Here is a 13,960-nt window from a genome sequence, read left to right on the forward strand (position 1 = left end):
TGCTGTCATCTGAGTGGTTGTGCAGAAAACCACAGGCCCAATCAGCCTGGGATCCAAGTGGTCTGAACACGAATCCTCCTCCTGCCTTTACCAGGACTTATCTGCAACTTGTTCCAACTTTCTAGGCTCTGTTTCTTGATCTTCTAGAATAGGGTCAATAGCAGAAAGACAGAAAAGCATAGTATTGGTTAGATGTCCCTGAGGCCATAGAGTAATTAAGCTTTTGACCTCCGGAGCCAGACTGTCTGGCTTTGAATTCCAGCTCTGTCACCTACTAGCTAGGATCCGGGAGAGTTACGGAATCTCTCCAGGCTTGAGTTTCCGTCTCTGTAAAATGGGGATGGTGATGATAATTGTGTCTGCCTTATAAGATTTGGCAGAGGAAGAGGGGAGGTGAGAATGTGGGGTTAGAGTTTAATGGGGACAGAGTTTCAGTTTTGCCAGATGAAAGTGTTCTGGAGATGGAAGGTGGTGACGGCTACATAACGTGTGAATATAGTTAATGCCTTGGAACTGTACACTTAAAAATGGCTAAGGGGCGCCTGGGTGGCTCAGTCGGTTGAGCATCCAGCTTCGGCTCAGGTCATGATCTCATGGTCTGTGAGTTCGAGCCCCGCGTCGGGCTCTGTGCTGACAGCTCAGAGCCTGGAGCCTGCTTCGGATTCTGTGTTCCCCTCTCTCTCTGCCCCTCCCCCTCTCATGCTCTGCCTCTCTCTGTCTCAGAAATAATAAACATTATTTTAAAAAAATGGCTAAGATGGGGGGCACCTGGATGGTTCAGTCGGTTAAGCATCTAACTCTTGGTTTCAGCTCAGGTCATGATCTCACAGTTTATGAGTTCGAACCCCCGGTGGGGCTCTGCATCAACAGTGGGATTCTCTCTCTCCCTCTCTCTCTCTCTGCCCCTCCCCTGCTTGCACTAAGTAAATAAATAAATAATGGTTAAGATGGTAAATCCTATGTTATGCATATTTTACCACAATTAAAAATAATTTATAAAAGCTTAGAGCATGAAAGCATGATGTAAGTGAACTAAGTCAGAAAAAGAAAAATACCATATGATCTCACTCATGTCTGGAACTTAAGAAACAGAGCAAATGGGCAAAGGGAAAAAGAGAGAGAGAGAAACCAAAAAACAGACTCTTAACTATAGAGGACAAACTGATAGTTGCCAGAGGTGAGGTAGGTGGGACAGTGGTGGAAATAGGGGATGGGGGTTGAAGAGTACACTTGTCATGATGAAAAATAAAATTAAATGAAATGAAAAAATTATAAAACCTTTTTTGAAAAAAGATTTAGGAGAGGAATACTGAGCTCATTTCTGAACCGCCCCTGGAAGAGTGCCTGTCACCCATGAGCCTTCCCTGAGGACTTGCTGTGCATATCGTGAGCTGGGTGACATGGAAAAACTTAGCTTGACTGCTGGACTTCAATCCCCTTACCCACAAACTGAAGTCATGGCAAGAATTAGAAATAAAGCAGGTACAACTGTTTGACACGCAGTCCTATCCTTAATAAATGGTAATAGCTGTTAGCTCAGAAACCACTGGAGTATGAAGCTGACTAGGGCTGGGGGTAACCCACCCTGCAGACAAGAAGGAAGGCGGTTTTCCCAGACACCCTCTAAGTTGGAGCAGGATCTTGGTTCCAAAGCAAACCTGAGGGGTAGAAACATTGCAACAATACAAAGGGGAAAAGACAGAAACCTTGTCAGTTTCCCTCCACGGTAAAAACTGACCTCCAGGCAGGGGTCGCGGGGTGAGGGGTGAATTACACCGTCTTTGAAGAGTGTGTCTGGATTTAACAAGATGCACGTATCACGGAGCATGTATCAGGAGTGTATCAGGAGCGTGTTCCTGGCCAGAACACACGCACCGCGGTCTTTCAATGAATGGTCCCCTCCCTGAGCCTGCCCCTCCGTCTGGGATGCACAGGTGGGACCTCCTCTATCTCACAGACCAAAGTTGCTGGTATTTGTCAGATACTCTGAAATCTTCCCAAATAGGGCTTCCTCAAATGAAGGGAAGGTGCGGGGGTGGGATGAGCTTGGCTTTGGGCAGGATTGGGAAAGTCAAACACCATCTCTGCAGCGAGGGCTGGAGGGGGAAGAAAGCGCATGCCTGGCTAGAGCCCCCAGTCATAGTCTCTGCACCTCTGAAATGCTTCTCCCAGCAGAGCACTGCTCTCCCAGCTTCTCTGAAGCAGGGTTCAGTTTCCTGATATGAAAGACTTCCTTTTCTTCTTGAATGGCTGTCACCAGCTGGATACTTCCTAGAAAGGAAGGAAAGCAAATTATTTTGAATCTGAGACCAAAGGGGACCTAGCCTAATTAATATCCACTCCCCCACTTCCACTATACAATGAAATTACTTTTAATAATGATCATGTAATATCCAGTAGTAATCTGGATTCAGTCTATAGTTTCAAATCACACAACTTTGAGGACAAAAACATTTCAATTTAACATTATTCAAATTTAGTAACCTATTTCATGGATGAACAAAATTTCCCTTGCCACTAGAAGATATTAGATCTCACATTTTTCTCTCTGTTTTACTGTTAAAAATTCTTTTTTATTGAGATGTAACTGACATATAACATTGTATTAGCTTTAGTTATACAACATAGTCTGATATACTAGGAATTGGTCAGAACAGTAAGTTTAGTTAACATTCATCACCTCACACAGTCACAAATTTTTTTCTTGTGATGAGAACTTTTAAGATCTACTTTCTTGGCAACTTTTAAATGTACAACACAGTATTCTTAACTACAGTCACCATGCCATATGTTACATCCTGTGACTTATTTACCCTTTAGCTGGAACTGTTTCAAAATTTTTTTTAATGTTTTATTTATTTTTGAGACAGGGAGAGACAGCATGAACAGGGGAGGGTCAGAGAGAGGGAGACACAGAATCCAAAACAGGCTCCAGGCTCCGAGCTGTCAGCACAGAGCCCGACGTGGGGCTCGAACTCACGGACCGCAAGATCATGACCTGAGCCAAAGTCGGCTGCTTAACCGACTGAGCCACCCAGGCACCCCTGTTTCAAATGTTTAACTCAAACAAAAACTCCCAAGTTTGTATCACGTAGAATGTAAAAAATGAAACATCTCAAGGCCTATTCTTCATCCTTACAATCACTGTGTTATCACGGTTTATTTTGAATCTATCATTTTTTAATTTTTTAAAAATGTTTACTTATTTTTGAGAGAGTACAAGCAGGGGAGGGGCAGAGAAAGAGGGTGACAGAGGATCTGAAGCACACTCTGATGTGGGGCGTGAGCTCACAAACTGTGAGATCCTGACCGGAGCCGAAGTCTGATGCTCACCCAACAGAGCCACCCAGGTGCCCCTATTATTTTTTTATTTGTTTTTTAAGTAGTCTGTACACCCGATGTGGGGCTTGAATTCATAACTGGGAGGTCAAGAGTCACGTGCTATACTGACTGAGCCAGCCAAGCACCCCTTGAGTCTACTATTTAAGCAGAGTGGTTGGAGACCGTCGCTTTACAGACCCTTGCCATGTTTCTGAACTGACAGAAATGTACAAAAGAAGGAAAATGCAGAGAGCTGGGTCCATGTGGCAGGAACTTCTGCACAACTGGGAGTTCTCTGCATTAGCTTCCAGACAGAATACAATTGCTGATGGATAAATAGGAAAATGTAGTGCAGGAATGCAACCAATCCCGGAGAAGCTGGTGGGAGCCCTGGGAGAGAGTTCTCATTTCGTTGTGAAGGGCAGGACATCTTGGAATAGGTTCGCCCCAAAGGAGGTGCCTGTACTTTAGAAAAAGAAAAAAAGAAGAAGAAGGGACGTCTGGGTGGCTCAGTCAGTTTAGCATCTGACTGCCACTCAGGTCATGATCTCCCCGTTCATGGGTTTGAGCCCTACGTAGGGCTCTGTGCTGACAGCTCAGAGCCTGGAGCCTGCTTTGGATTGTGTGTCTCCCTCTCTCTCTGCCACTCCCCTGTTCACGCTTTGTCTGTCACTCTCTCTGAAAAATAAACATCAAAAAAATTTTTTAGAAAAGAAAAAAGAAAATGTACCAAGTGGAACTTATGTATATGTTACTAAAATGCAATCATACCTGCAGAAATTGTTTAGAACTTCGAACAACAAAAGATTTTTTTGTGTGTGGAGAATTTTATCACTGACATCATTCAGAATTTCTGGTACAGAGTGATCCGAAAAACTGACTTTTAAGTTCTCTGCAAAAGATCCATTCCTTACTGCCTGCCCCACAGTCATACTGCTGTCACAGCTCTGTCCTTGGTTTGTCACTAGTTTAAGAGGTAGCCTCAAAGCTACAAGGTTATACATCTGTCTTCGTTTAAACCAAGTCTTGAAGTTGAGCATTTTTATTTTAGATGTAAGATCCCTCAAGGGTGAAAGGGCAAACAAATGGAATGTTGCTAAATTCTTTTTATCAGACATCAATACTTAAGATTTTTAGAACATGTTTTACAAATACGGAATTTTTGCGGGGTGGGGAGGCGGGGAACTGGACAACAGCTTTTTCAAATTCCAGAACCGGGTTTGCCGCCCTCTGGTGGACAGTTTGAAATAGAAATAGCAAACAGAATAAATCAAGATAGCTTATGTTGTTTATTAACTGCCGTGTTTGAGCTCAGCCCTTTGTATGCATTATCCCAGCCTTACAACCGTCTATAAATTAGGCATCTGATTCCAATTTTACTTATTATAGAACTAACTCAAAAATGTCAAGTAAATTGACCACAGCCACACAGCTAGCAAGTGGCAAAGCTGGGATTGAAGTTAGTTTTGTCTCATAACAGAGCCAAGTTCTTAAGCACTACGGACATAATACCGGCTCTGCATCTTAGAGCCGTGGGGCTGGAGGAGGGCCCACCCAAACTGTGCTTCCAGAACTATAGTTAACTGCCCGATTGTGGTGGTAAGATTTAAAAGTAATTTTTTGATGTTCACTTAAAGGTTGTGATTTGCTCTCAAAAGTAAGCCACCGTGGCTTGGTTTGTCACTATTTTCCCATGCTTTTGGTACTTTTGTGTCTTCACATGCTCTGCTCAGTTCATGGCCATGGCTTATGGTGTCTAGCAATAGTAACTTTCAAACTTTAAGGAACATTAGCAACATACTTCATCTGTGAAGCCCTGGCAATCTTAGAACCATAGAATTGAAATGAGCTAGTTCTGGAAGGATCTTGGGGGTTGTCCAATTTAGTGGTTTCCCAATGTGTGTATCTTGAAAGCCCATGGAGGAGGTGTTGGCTGTTACAATGATTGGAGGGTGGCTACTGATGTATAGTGGGAGGGACACTGAGTGTCCTTCGATGCCAGCACAGGTTACACAAGGAAGAATTTACCCAGGTCCCATAAGACTTTCCAGTGTCCTGCCAGACATTTTGAAAGAAAATGTCCACTCCAATCTGTCATGGGATTTCAAGATCTGGGAAGTCTGTTCCACGACAGTTCATCACTCCCAAGTCCCACGTCATCAAAAGGAATTGTTTCAACACTACACTTATAAATAAAGCCTGGATGATTTGCAAGAATATTCTACTTCCTGGGGTGCCTGGGTAGCTCAGTCAGTTAAATGTCCGACTGTTGATTTCGACTCAAGTCATGATCTCACAGTTTGTCAGTTCAAGCCCCGTGTCAGGCTCTGCATTGACAGAGTGGAGCCTACTTGGGATTCTCTCTCTCCCTCTCTCTCTCTGCCCCTTCAACGCTTGCACACGCATGTGTTCACACACACACACACTCTCTCTCTCGCAATATAAATAAATAAACATTAAAAAATATTCTACTTCCTTTTTCTGTATAGTCTATAACTTTTCTTGGCATCTTATCCCTACCTAAGGTTTTTCCTCTTTGTCCTATCGTATACAAATCACTCAGCTTTGTTAATACTAACCATGAACATTTATCCTTCTGTGTAACATTCTCCTGCTTTCTTTTCCTCTGTCCTTCTAGGAAATAGCTCCTGATCTCCCAACTTTTGTTAAATCTTAGCTTATTCATTGTGAGTGGGAGCAGTAAACCATTTTCAAATGTCTCACCATATAGTTCTGTTCTTAAAATATTTGTATTAATAGAAAATTCAGGGTATAGTAAGCTGACAGACCAGGAGATGACTACTATTGAGATGATAGCTTGTTACTCATAGATCCCAAGAGAAGGGGGCGCACTGTGCTATGGGGAGCCCACTTGGGGAAGCACAGGGTAGGTCAGGAGGCAGAGGGAACAAGGAAGAAATGTGCACATGGGTCTCTATTGTGGTTTCCACGGGAAGGAAGAAGTGAGGCCGGGGAAGCAGGCTTTGGATTGGCTAGTCTGAAAAACTTCAGTAGGCTCTAGGGCATAACAGCTGTCCCTAGCTGTTGGTACCTGACCCCACAGTGATAAGGGCAGGTAGATGGTGGCCCGGAGTGCGCAAGCCTAACTTGGTTGGGTTGTAAGCTCTGGACTGGTTGGTTTGCATTTTAGAAGCCTGCTCTGGGGCAAGTTGCTTACAAGCTCTAGAAATTCACTAGCTCTGAGACAGGCGGAGACCCCTCCGTGGTCAGCAAGCCCCCAGATGTCAAAGCATCAGAATACAGACCATCAAAGACATGGTTAATACACTGCCCAAGCCTTTGTGTACTACAATATGTATTATTTTCTCATAACCTATTCACTTGAACTTCCTATTTAAATTACTTTTAGAGCATGAGAGTGGTTTATAAAAATTAGGTCTACAACTAGTTGTCTACATATCTGTGTATCTATGATTTTCATTTTCAGATTGCCAAGAGGATGTTTCAAAAGTTCATTTCAAAACAGGGCATAGGGTCGGATGAGATTGGGAGCCGTAGATGTGTTACGGATGATGAACCTGGGACCTGGGGAGCCCACGTGACTCTCCCAGGATGACAGTGGGTTAGCAAAAAGTTGGGACCCAGCGCTCGCTCCAGCTTAATCTCTGCAAGGCTTTCTTTGGCACCAAGCTGCCTCGGTTGAGTCAGAACTGCCCCCACAAAAAAAGTAGTATTAGTGCGCTCCGCAAATACCCGCAGTGAATACCTATAGCACTCGATACAAATAATGAGTATGTAACAGCAAAAATTTGCCCCAAAAATCAAGTTTGTATTTCATCTTTTGGTAAGACTGGGGAGGTAGAACACATGTAGCCCATTCCCTGCATCCTTTCTGCCCTGTTTCCTCCATTTCTGTGTTGGTCAAAAAGAAGCAATAGGTTTGCCCTGCCTTTTTTTTCCATCTTTTTAGCAGCCCAACTTCCTCATAACATCCTTCCTGACCTACTAACGGTGAAATCGTCACGGTCTCCCAAAGACTTCACCTGGCCTGTGGATCCCCTCCACCAGGGCTCCTTCAGTTTCCTGCAAATTGCCCGGGGCTGCTGTAAAAATGCAGTCAGTGTTTCTAACAAGCCCCCAGGTAATGCTGAAGCTGCCCAGACAAGGGCACCTACTTAGAACAGAAAGACTCTCCGAATAAAGCCACGGGTCTCAAACCGGCTTATCAGTAGGGGTATCTATCTGAGCAGCTTCTTAAAAATACAGCCTCCCAGCCCCCACTTCATACCTATACTATCATAAGAGGTGATAAAAGCAGAGCCCAGAATGTGAATTTTTAGAAGCTCTCCAGAGAGCTCGATAATCAACCAGGTTTGGAAACGCTCTCCCCAGCAACAATACAATGTTGACCTAGTGCCTATGAGTACTACAACGATGTTATAACTTAATTTGGAATTGGCTTTCAGAGGTAAGCATCTTGCAGGCTGCTGCAAACCCTGAGTGATCGTTCTGTTCTGTATTTTCATGCTCAGGCCAGATTCCAAGAACTGTTCCTTCCCACACAATTACAGGACCGAACCAGATGGGGAAATGATCTAAAACAATCTTGTGGTGTTAATATCTTATTTACATGTATTTATACATCTCTTAAGATGATCATAGTAGTTGCCAGAAACCCAAATTGAAACATTTCACTGCATTAGGATTTTAAAACTAGGGCACTGGTGTGTATTTTACCAGAAGTTTATATTTGCATAATTATGAGTAGCCTGCATTTTCTTGAGCCCCTGTCTGTGCCTTCATCAAAGGCTTGAAGACAACCTGGCCTCAGAGGGAAATTCTTACAGAGGGAAATTCTTAAAGCAGTCTATTCCTCCCACCAGAGAAGGGGGTGGGTGGGTGGGGGGAAGATAACAGTGGAGGGGAACCCCAAATTAGGATGCTGCTATTTATGCTGAAATTTCGGTGCCCTCAAAATCCATGTGTTGAAATCCTAACCCCCAATGTGACAGTGTCTGGAGGTAGGGCCTTTCGGAGTGATTAGGTCATGAATGGGATTAGGGCCCTTATAGAGAAGACCCTAGAGAGCTTCTCCACTCCTTCCACCATATGAAGACATGGCGAGAAGACAGCTGTCTATGAACCAAGTAGGCTCTCACCAGACACTGAATCTGCTGGTGTCTTGATCTCGGACTTCCAGCCTCCAGAACTTTGAGAAATAAATTTCTGTTGTTTATAAACCACACAGTCTATGGCGTTTTATTATAGCAGCCCAAACAGACTAAGACAAATGAACTTCTGAGCTGCAGAAACACTTAAAAAAATTTTTTTTTTCCATTTTTTCCAGAAGAGCACACCAGAGAACTGCAGTGATGGACTGTACCAGCTACAGCCATAGTTCATCGAATCTGACAGAGAAATAACACTGAGGCCCAGATGGGAGGATTCAGGCGGGTCGTCGGGGCTGCTGAGGAAATTTTGGAAATGTCTCCGGTGGGACGAGGAGTTCCAAAAGGCAAGGTCATTTTTTCCAGCCCAATATGCCACTGTGGTTAGGGACGTACTCTGCCTTCAGGCTCAAGTGTGTTCCAGAGAAATGCACCTTCCATTTTCAGATGGCAAGTCAGTGTTCCCAGGGGGCTGTTATGCTCCACAGACAACTGCTCAAGACCCTGTGTAGCTGGTCCCTGTGTGGGCTTGGCAGCTCAGCCCTGGGCTCCACGAGGCAAGGTCAGGGCTTTTGGGTTCACGCCTGTCTCCCCAGCATCCAGTACGGTGCCTCACTCATGGCAGCTATTTAATGAACAAGTGTCGACTCATGGAATGGACTAGATGTTATGTTTGTTAATTGCAGAGGTGCCTGATGCACCTTCTAGTTTCCACATTCTTCAGGAGTTAGGACTTCACAGGGAGGTATTATTTTTATTTGACTTTGCATTAAGCAAGTCTTTTTATTCTGATGCCTTGACATCTGTGCCTTGCTGACCCTGAAGCAATGGCGCCTCCCATGGCTACCAGTTCTTAGAGTGAGGGAGTCAGCAACAAGCCAATCTGGAGCCCACATCTCCAACCACCTCCTCTATTAGGCTATCTATCACTCTCTAGGCCTTTATCCACCTGCCCTACTCACCCCAGGGCCAGTACCAGACAACTAAGGAAGCGTCTATGACCCCAGAGCCACTGAAATTATTCAGAATAGCCAATCCTATGTCCTGCTTCCCCTGTCTTACCCACTTCTTCCCACGGAAACCACAATAAAGACTTTTGACCATACTTCCCTCCACTGTTTCTGCCCCCTGACTGACTCTGGTGCTTCCCCATGTGCCCCCCCCCCCAAACACACACACAGCTCAGTGTCCTCTCTCCTCTTGGAATCTGTGAGTAGCAAAAGATCCTTTCAGGGGCACCTGGCTGGCTCAGTCAGAAGGGCACGCGACTCTTGATCTCGGGTGGTGAGTTCAAGCTCCATGCTGTGTGTAGAGATTACTAAAAATTTTAAAAAATGTTAATTGCTTAAAAAAAGAGAGATATCATTCCAATGGCAATCTTCCATGATCTGTTAGCTTTACCATACTTGAATAATCATAAAACCTACATTTTTAAAACAGACATATTGTGAAATCACAGGATATCAGACCTATTTATAGTCAAGTGTAGATTTCCAGACAATTTCAATGATCTGGAAGGAACATTTACTGTGGGTAATAAGTAGTGCAGTATATTAAGACTGTTTAGGGTTCATCCCAGCCAGGGGTCAGTCAGAGCAGCAAAGCTGCTAGAATCTAGATCTCATATATATACCATCAGGGTGTTTGCACGGCAAACCATGTTGACAGAGAGCAGGGTATCGTCCTCTGCAATGAAGGGCAGGTCTGTTTGCTGCCTAATGTGAGAAAGATAATGCCTCCCCTGGAGCAATGTTCAGACATGCTTACTGTCCACCATAAAGGACAGGCTCACAGGGAAGCCTGGGTGGCTCAGTTGGTTAAGCATTTAACTTTCACTCAGGTCATGATCTCACGGTTCACGAGTTCAAGCCCCTCATCGGGTTCTCTACCATCAGCACAGAGCCTGCATGGGATCCTCTGTGCCCCTCTCTCTCTGCCCCTCCCCCCACCTCAAAAATAAATAAACATTAAAAAAAAAAAAAAAGGCTCACAAAGCTTGAGCTTACTCCCAGTAAAGCCACCCTATGCCTCTACAGGCAGTACCTGGCCCTCATCACATGGCCCTGTGGGAACTGGGCCCTGGGAGATGAGCACAAACCCCAATACTCTGGGTACTGCTGTGGCTGTAATAGGATCCTTGGTCTCTGACCCCGAAGTCTTGTATCTTCTACCAGCAAACATGAGGCTGTGCAGACTAACTCATAAGCTTGTGAGGAGGGTACAATCTCACGCCCTTCACAGTTGCTGGTACTCCAGCCTCCTGGGGAGGGGGAAAGGGTCTCACTCCCCCTTCTGTCACTGGTCTGTGAGGCTGTCTTTCTTAGCGATTGCTCTGTGCCTACCTCTGGAGGAACAGGCATCCGGAGGAGTCACAGCCAGCCTTCTTGTGCTGACCCAAAGAAGAGTCATTGACAATTGGGCCACAGAGGCCACACCACAAAGCCAAGTGACAGAGGGAACTCCTTTTGGGAAAGCCCCTTTATTAGTCTGCTAAGACTGCCATGACCAAATACCACAGACTACGTGGCTTGAACAGCAGACACATTTTCTCAGTTCTAAAGACTGCAAGTCCCAGACCAAGGTGCTGGCCAATTTGGTTCATGATGAGAGTGCTCTCTCTGGCTTGCAGATGGCCACCTTCTTGCTCTATCCTCACACGACCTTTCTTCTGTGTGTGTGTGAAGAGAGAGAGTGAGCCAGTGTCTCCTCTTGTAAGGACACCAGCCCTACCGGGTCAGGGCCCCAACCTTGTGATCTCATTTAACCTTCGTTGCCTTCCTAAAGGCCCTATCGCCAAATACAGTCACACTGTGGGTTAAGGCTTTGACATATGAATTTGGTTTCGGAGGGGGGAAGACACAATTTAGTCCATAGCAGTTCCCACATGGCTGTGAGGTAGGTCGGCCACATTCACAGTCTTAAAAACATGATAAAGCATCTTAAACCATCCACCTGGGGGAGGAAGAGCAAAAGGTAATCCCCGGGAAGACAAATGGAGAGAAGGACGTAGCAAGTGCTAGTAGCCCTCTGGCTTCTGAGTTGAGCTTCCTGCAGTTTTCTTCATGTTTTTTGTCTGGTCAAGTCACAGTCTCCTTCTGTGGTGTCTCCCTGTAGAAAGCCATTGCCCACTTTGTGCCTTGGAGGAAGTGTGCTGAAGAGCAGGCCATTGAAATTCTTTCTACATCATAGCTTCGAAAAGAAACCCAGAGGAGCTGACCGATGCCCAGGAAGAGCTCAGAGCACCCAGGGGCTCTGGCCCTGCCCTCACGCTTGCTCTAAACACACCCACTGTCCTCTCTCATCTGCTGTGGCGACTCCTCGACCACCCCAAACTTCTACAGTCCTCCCCTTACTGTTCTCTCTGGCGACTCCCTGCCTCTGCCCAGCCTCTGCCCCCTGCCTGCTCACCCCTGCTCCCCTCCTTCACTTGGCTGATTTCATAAAGATTACCTCGGACAGTAGCTTTATTCATAATTGTCAAAACTTAGAAGCAACCAAGCTGTCCTTCAGCAGGTAAATGGATAAACTGTGGTGTGTCTGCAGGATAGAACAGTATTCTGTGCTAAAAAGAAATGAGCTGTCAATCCATGATAAGACAGGGAGGAACCTTAAATGCATATTACTGAGTGAAAGAAGCCAATTGGAAAAGTCTTATATTATATGACTCCAACTATATGACATTCTGGAAAAGGCAAAACTGTGGAGACAGTAAAAAGACCAGTGGTTTCCAGGGGTTAGGGGGAAAGGAAGGGTGAGTAGGGGGAGCACAGAGGACCTTTAGGGCAGTGAAACTACTCTGTATGACATTATCAAGGTGGATATGTATCATTACAAATTTGTCGAAATCCATAGAATGTACAACACCAAGAATGAAACTTGATGTAAACTACGGACTTTGAGTGATAAGGGTGTGTCCAGGCAGGTTCATTAGTTATAACAAATGTACCCCTCTGGTGGGGGATATTGATAATGAGGGAAGCTTATGTATGTATGGGGGCAGGGGGGTACATGGGAAATCTCTGTACCTTTTAATCAATTTTGCCGTGAACCTAAAACTGCTCTAAAAAGTAAAACCCAGTAATAAAATGGAATAAATAACTTTTAAAAGACTCACCTAGATAAAAGACATCATCCTTTCTAGACTCGATGCGCTGGAAAAATTGCAAGAGAAAATCTTTTCTGGCTCAGTGAAACATTTCTTTCTGGTGGAGGTTCTTCCTCCTTAGAAGAAACCTGATAGTTTCCAACTTACTTAGTCCTATAGGTAAGGCCAAAGGAATAGGCAAGAAGCGAATCTCAACATCCCAACCTCAATAGCTGGAATAAGTCACCTTCCTCTGTGGTTCCACAGCACCCTGTGTTTACCTAATGGACAGTAGTTATGCAGTGCTTGCTATGTGCCAAGTTGTGCCAAGAAACTGTACTATAATTCTCATCATATCCCGTGAAGTAACTATTATTACCTCCACTTGGCAGACAAGGAAACTGAGGCGTGACAAACTTGCCAAAGAGCCACCAGTTGGTAGGTGGAGGGGCCAGGAGTCAAATCAAGTCATTTTCCTCCAGTGCCTGGTCCCCCACCACTGCGCCTTATGGTCTCTGCATAGACCTTTTTGCCCTGAGATGCGACTGCCGGCCTCCTTTGCCAGCCCGTGGACCCCATGGAGGCAACACTGCATCTTCCTGTATTTTCAGCCCCTTAAGAACAGCACATATCAGTATTTCAATATGTATTTTTGAAAAAAAAAAAAAGCAGGTTGATTTGCACTTGGTAAGACTGGGTGAAAATGGCATAGCCATCCATGTCCCGGGGCGGGGGGAGGGGGCGGGGGGGGGGGGGGACAGATGGCACAGTCAGGTTAGACTAATCGAGGAGCGTTTAATGGAGGGACTATTTGCAAAGCTATGGCCCAGGGAAGTACCCAGAGCCTAGTCCCAGCTGGCTTTCTTGCTGTCTATAGAGTTGAAGGGGGCAAGGGCAGGAAAGGGTTACCAGAACCTGGAGACGAACAGGGTGTGCAGAGAGGGCTGCCTGACCAGAGCTGGGATCTTCTGGTTGAAGGACACAGCCAGCCTGCAGTGACCCTGCAAGGGGAGGTGAGGAAAAAATACTGTGATCTTTCACACCTGGCCTCCAGGAGACTGCTGGGACAAAATATGTCCCCAGTGAGAAGCTAGGGAAGAAGAGAAGTGCTGTTAGTGGCACACGTAAAGGATTGTGGGTTTTCAGGGAAGGCAGTGGCATTTGTGGGTAGGTTTTGAAAAGACGGAGATGTGGGGAGAGGATTCCTCCCTGAGAACACAGCAGGGCAAAGGTGCAGTGAGCCAGGAGCACAAGTGTGTCCGTCCCACGATGGCCGCTCGGTTTGGTCAGAGAGCAGAGTCGTTGATGGTGGAGCTACAGGGACGGGCTGTTTACAGCCACAGTGAGGAGGTCCTTGAGTGCCAGGCCAAGGGTGCAGAAATGTTTCTGTAAGATGCTGAGCAGGAGGGCAGTGTGCTTACAACTG

The 13,960-nt window shown here is 45.5% G+C and overlaps 1 long non-coding RNA gene across 1 annotated transcript in view; it reads left to right on the forward strand.

Annotated features, from left to right (window-relative positions):
• Positions 1 to 8,885, forward strand: part of LOC125923239 (uncharacterized) — a 34,967-nt gene extending 26,082 nt beyond the window's left edge. Inside the window, exon 3 of the long non-coding RNA XR_007457960.1 lies at positions 8,630 to 8,885. This is a non-coding gene — a long non-coding RNA (uncharacterized LOC125923239). The remainder of the gene's footprint in view (positions 1 to 8,629) is intronic.
• Positions 8,886 to 13,960: the final 5,075 nt, after the last annotated feature.

The sequence above is a fragment of the Panthera uncia genome, chromosome B1 (genome assembly GCF_023721935.1).
Source record: "Panthera uncia isolate 11264 chromosome B1, Puncia_PCG_1.0, whole genome shotgun sequence".
NCBI lineage: Eukaryota > Metazoa > Chordata > Mammalia > Carnivora > Felidae > Panthera > Panthera uncia.